At 36.1% G+C, this 6,000-nt stretch overlaps 1 long non-coding RNA gene across 1 annotated transcript; it reads left to right on the forward strand.

Annotated features, from left to right (window-relative positions):
* The first annotated feature begins 40 nt into the window (after window positions 1–40).
* Window positions 41–1,987, forward strand: LOC121260652. Its single transcript, XR_005939763.1, has 2 exons — window positions 41–116; window positions 1,728–1,987. It is a non-coding gene; the product is annotated as an uncharacterized LOC121260652 (long non-coding RNA).
* The last annotated feature ends 4,013 nt before the right edge of the window (window positions 1,988–6,000 follow it).

Consider the following 6,000-nt stretch of genomic DNA (forward strand, 5'->3'; position numbering starts at 1 on the left):
ACCGTGTGCTTCTCTCACTCGTCTCCCTCTCATGCTCTCGCAGCCAGTGACCAAGCGCCGCCCCCCTTTCGCCGTAGCCAACCACCAGCTCCACGCCGTCGTGCCCCCACCTCTCCGTAAGCATTTCGGCAACACTGTGTGGGGTTTTTCTTTTCTCGCATACATATATATATATATATATGTGAATGTATACGTAACTTACGTTAACTTAATAGTGGGAAATATTATTGCCTTTTTATGTTATGTTTAGGGTGTTAGCTTAATTAAGTTTATGTTATGTACTTTGGATTTGAAATCATGAGTATATTGTGTGGGTTGTAAAGTATGTTTTATTTAGGCGGAGACGTGTGAATTTATTTTGTTAAGTGGGTATTTTTTCAAGGGGCTAATATTTTATTGGAATGGTTAGTAAGTAGATTGATAAGTAACACTTGAAAAAATATTTTAAAAATATTCTTTTAAAATATCTTTTTAAAAAGATATTTTTGTTTTATCTTATTTAAATAAAAGTATGAGTTTCTACTTATAATGATTTTGTTATAGTTATGTTATTTTGCATTATAAATTGTAGTAAGATCTCTATCGTAAATAAGTTAGAATTAAATGTTTTAGTCGAAGTTGGATATTGATGAGTTTAGAAAGTGATGTTAGTATTTTAAGAATAATGAGAATTTTGGGTTTGAGGAATTAAAAATGGATTATTTTAGAAGTTGTAGGCTTGAATATCGGAATACGAGATTGATTGGAAATTTATGAAAATTTACGTGATTATCTTATAGGTGACGATTAATTTTTGTTCGGCATTGTTGAGGAAATTTTCAAAAGCTAAGAAGTCCAGGTAAGCGGGGTTCCTATGCTAAATTTGCATAAAAATAAAATGGACTGAGGCTGATTTTTTTTGAAAATAAACATGTTTTGTTATGAAAATATATTTGAACTACCTCAGTTATTTGTTCTGCATTACTCATGAGATTCTGTTTAAGAATAAAGTATTTTCTGGCATGACTGGTGTAGACATGAACTATTTTGTATTTTGCTTCTAAACTCCGAAAAAAGAGCGAATATGAAAGTTTGTGCATAAAATGATATGATATGATTTCTGAAAACTCTATTCTATTATGAAGATGTTTTGTACTCTGATATGATATGATTTCTGAAAACTCTGTTATGTTCTGAAAATGTTCTGTACTCTGATATGATGAAATTTCTAAAAGCTTTTGGCATGAAATTCTGAATCGGGATGTGGTATGTGGATGGTGACCTATTTGACCTACCACGGGTGCTAATAGTAGCTTCTGTTTGGGTTGGTACCAACTATTTTGTTTCTGGTGCACCCACTTTGGAAACAAAGTGATTTTCTGGTGGTCTTTCCTATGTGCACACTCGGGGCTCTGAGAATAAATAAGGGGAAGATTCACACTCTGTTTCTGCTCGGTTAGCTACCGGGATTTGCACAACCCTACCACGGGGGTTAAACATGGCCTCTGATGCGATATGATGCTCTGGAATGATGGTGGTCAGTTATGCTATGCCAAAAGAATTTGAATAAGAATATTTTTGAACTTTCGCTCTGATATTTTTATAACATGTTCTGACTCTGCATTCTAAAAATAAAGTGTTTTGTTCTGCATTCTGAAATCTGTAAATGCTCATGTTTGCATACTAGTATATGTCTCTGCTTACTGAGTTGTTGATAACTCACCCCTTATCTCCATAATGTGTTTCAGATAATTTTGACGCAACAGCTGAGAATCGGGAATATGGAGTACTTGCAAGTTTTGTGGATCATAGAAGACTAAGTGCCTTAGGGTACAATGACTTTTGGAGAGTCTTTTGGTAGCGTTGATATTTTATGTGACTTTGGTATGTTGAGTAATGAATATTTCTAGTCTTTGTGGAAAAGTTTATGTATATCAATGAGACACCACTGATGTGCCCTTATGTAGGAACATGGATATTTGTGTTGAACGAATAGGTTAATATGTTATGGAGACTCTGGTTTATTTTAAAAGTATTATTTGGAAATGATTTTTAGGTGATATGAGTTAACTCTTCGGACCCTCGGGATCGGGGCGTTACACTCTCTCTCTCTCTCTCTATATATATATATATATGTTTTTCTATGCTTTTGATGATGATGTGATCTGCGTCGTTCTCCCTTTTTTGTTTTTGTAAGATCATAATAAAGATGAAATTGCTCGTACATGCTTGAGATAAAATATTATTAGTATTCAACAAATTTCACCAAAAATCAGCTTTTGTTACGAAGTCCAAAAGCAACATTTTTCTTATATAACTAATTTTATCAAAATCGAATTGAGCTTCACAGTTTTGGACTTTCACCATCATTTTAAAAAAAAAACCCTTTAGTTGCTGATCTTCTTTTAGATGTAGTGTTGCCCGATCTCATTTGTAGACATCTTCAATTTCAGCATGTAACCCTTAATTTATATACCCTCTAGTTGCTGATCTAGTTAGTTGTGCTTAGTGTTCCGATGGTTATCTTGAAAAATATATATTCCATTTTATTGACTTTCTTTTGGGGTGATATTAATGGAAAGGCAAGGAAAAAATAGTATCCTTGGTCCAAGATGTGTTCGCCGACTTTGGCGGGGGGTTTGGGTCTTAGAGAGTTCGTGGATGTGCAACAATCTCTTCATATGAAATTTGCTTGGCGTCTGTTGACTATGGCCAATCTGTGGACTCGATTTTTCAAAGCAAAATATGTGAAACATGGTTACTTTTCCCTTACAAAAAATACGCCGGCTTGTTCAAGGTTCTAGAAATCGGTGATAGTTCTTCTGGATGTTTGTGATAATATTAGTTGGAGAATTAGAGAAGGCACGACGTCTTTTTGGTTTGATCGTTGGCTTGCATTTGGGCCATTATGCTTGCGTGCTACAGTGATTGCTAATTGTTTTCTTCAAATTAAGGATTGCTGGAATGACTCTGGTTGGGAACTGGAAGTGTTGGAGGAGTTGGTGGGAAATGAGGTTATGGGGGATATTCTTTGTTCATTTTTTGCAAAGATGGAAGGTGAATATGTTATCATATGGAAACCGACGTCGGATGGGGTTTTCTCTTCAGTGAGTGCATGGGAGGTGATATGTTTGAAACAAGAGAAACTTCCAGGTATATGCCGAAAAAAATTTCATTATGTATGTGGAAAGCTCGCTTTCAGTACTTGTTGGTGTGCAGTTGGCTTCTAGATGTGATTGTTGCATTGCTAGGAAAGTTGAGACTCTTGAACATGTTCTTTGTTCGAGTGAGATTGTGACTTAGGTTTGGGAAAGAGCTGCTGTTGTGATGGGTCTTTCGTTTATGTTTGCAAGAACTTGGTGGGGACGTATACTTCACCGGTTTTCTTTTGCAAAGAAATCATCTTAAAGGGGTATTTTGATTAGTCTGATGTCGACTCTTATCACTTGGCGTTTATGGCACCACCATTGCCAGGTGTGCATGGAAGGAGTAAATGAATCAGTGGAAGGGGTGTGGCGATCTCTTAAAGTTTGGCTTAGGAAATTGGTAGCGAAACAAGCTAAGTGTGGTTCCGTATCTCCTATTGACGAACAGGTGCTCACTGGGTTGGATATTCCTCTAGTTCCAATTCAAAGACGCAGGCCACGTCTAGTTGGGTCAAGCAAGCCATCTCTTGGATATGTGAAGTTGAATGTTGATGGGATTTGCAGGGGTAATTCGGGTTCTTGTGGGGGAAGCGGTGTAACTCGAGATGAATTTGGTAATGTTAAAGGTGCCTTCACAGCTTGCTTTGACCGGGGAACGCATAATGAGGCCGAACTTCATGCTCTTCATGCGGAAGTGGTCTTTTGCAAAGATTTGGGTTTCTTTAATCTGGAAATTGAGTGTGATTCTAAAACAATAGTTGACTGGATTCTTTCTAGTAATTGTACAGTTTGGTACCTTTGGGAGTTTTGGGAGGAAACGGTTAAGGCCATTCAGGGTGTCCACTTCACTATTAGACATCACTATAGGGAAGAAAATCAAGTTGCAAATTTTTCAGCTCGACAAAGTGAAGCTGTAGATATGAGGACGGGGGGTTACTCCCCAGGCATTTGAGGGGTATTCTCCGGATTGATAAAATTGGCCTACCTAGTATTAGACCTTAATTTGTTTATGTTTTGGTGTTATTGGTTTGATTGGCTATTGTTATTTTGTTTAAGGTTTTTCTCCGTCATAAGTGAGAGTTTTTTCTCAATAAAGTTTTGGAGGTGCCATCCTTCTCCTTAAAAAAAAAAAAAAAAAAAAAAAAAAAAAAAAAAAACCTATGATACCTTGTATGTATGCATTTTATTTGTTGAGTCTTTCTTGAGGTTGGGTGGTCTGGGTTGGGCCTTTGACACCTTATTAATATTTTAGCACCTATACAGCCAATGCCATGGCCTATTTTTACAGGATTGATAGGTAATGGCATTAAGATTTTATTTAATTGTACTGGTCATGTTCCGTAAAACACAGCCCGTATTTTTATCACTTTGCATTAATATTTTTGGCTATCGTAAATATATTGTTTTTGTATTATGTCCCAAGTTTTAGATCTAGATTAAGAGAGGGATATATATTATATACACAAAATAAACTCCACAGTATTTATTGATCAAATAAATCTTGTAAAACCTATTATGTTGATCCATCTCTGGACTTTTCTACCATATGACTCTGAATTTCAGCATGTAATCCTTAATTTATATATGTGTCGTGGTAGGAATTAAAACTATGTTCTTACATTCCACTGTTTCATAGGCACGGGCCTTGTTTGATAGTGTACAAAGAGAACTATCATATGTGTGTTTGGTTATATATTTGTTGTGTTTGATTATTTATTATATTGTGTTTGGTGGTCTTTATTACTCAATAATAGATAGAAGAAAATTCTGTGAGTTGTAATGTCGGTACAACCAAAGGGGTTGGTGGTGACTCCTCTTTTATTCCAGTGGATGTGGAGGAGTATGAGAGTCTTCCAACCCCTTCATCAACATATACACAACACCCTACCCATTCTATCCCACCTTTATCCAAGAAATTCAAAAACACACCTAATAACCAATTGGTGGTTTGAGAATACTTTACTAAGGTGCAACTTATTAACCATGATAACCCAAAACCTCAGTGCAATTATTGCTCTAAGCTATACAATTGCCACTACAAGAATGTCACTTCATCTATGATACACCACTTCCAGAATGAATCTGAAACTTCCCCTCTTAGAGTTAAAGGAGTTGGAAAAAATTAATCCTCTAGCGTTAAGAGGGATGTGGAGGGAAGAGTGTGTAGCCGACAAGATCTAGTGAAGTATGATGCACAAAAACTTAGGGTTTCAATTGCTAAGTTTTTTATTAGGTGTGAATTGCCTTTTAGGCTAGTGGAGCACAGATGGTTTGTTGAGTTTGTGGCTGATTTAGAATCTCGATTTAATTTTCCATCCTCAATCACTTTAAAAAGAGATTGTATTAACCTGTATAACGAAGATAAGATATAGCTAAAGAAATTGTTGGATGGTCAAAGAATCTATCTTACCATCGACACCTGGACGTCGGTGCAAAATATGAACTACATATGCATTACTGCACATTTTATTGATTGTAATTAGAGATTGCATAAAAGAAAATACTTAAGTTTTCCCAAATTCCTACACATAGGGGCGAAATTATTGGGAGGGTGTTAGACTTGGGATTGCATGAATGGGGTGTTGATAAAATTTTGACTATCACAGTTGACAATGCCTCCTCAAATGATGTTGATGTTGATTACATAAGGAGGAGAATAAAAGACAATGATTGTACTATATTGGGTGGTGAATTTCTTCACATACGATGTGCTGCCCATATATTAAATTTGATTGTTATGGACGACTTAAAGGATGTTTGTGAATTTGTAACAAAAATTAGAGATGCCATCAAGTATGTGAAATATTCGCCGTCAAGATTTGCCAAGTCCAAGGCTTGTGCAGCAAAGGAAAAGATCAGTGGGAGGATGATTTCC

This window comes from Juglans microcarpa x Juglans regia, chromosome 4D (assembly GCF_004785595.1).
Source record: "Juglans microcarpa x Juglans regia isolate MS1-56 chromosome 4D, Jm3101_v1.0, whole genome shotgun sequence".
Lineage (NCBI taxonomy): Eukaryota > Viridiplantae > Streptophyta > Magnoliopsida > Fagales > Juglandaceae > Juglans > Juglans microcarpa x Juglans regia.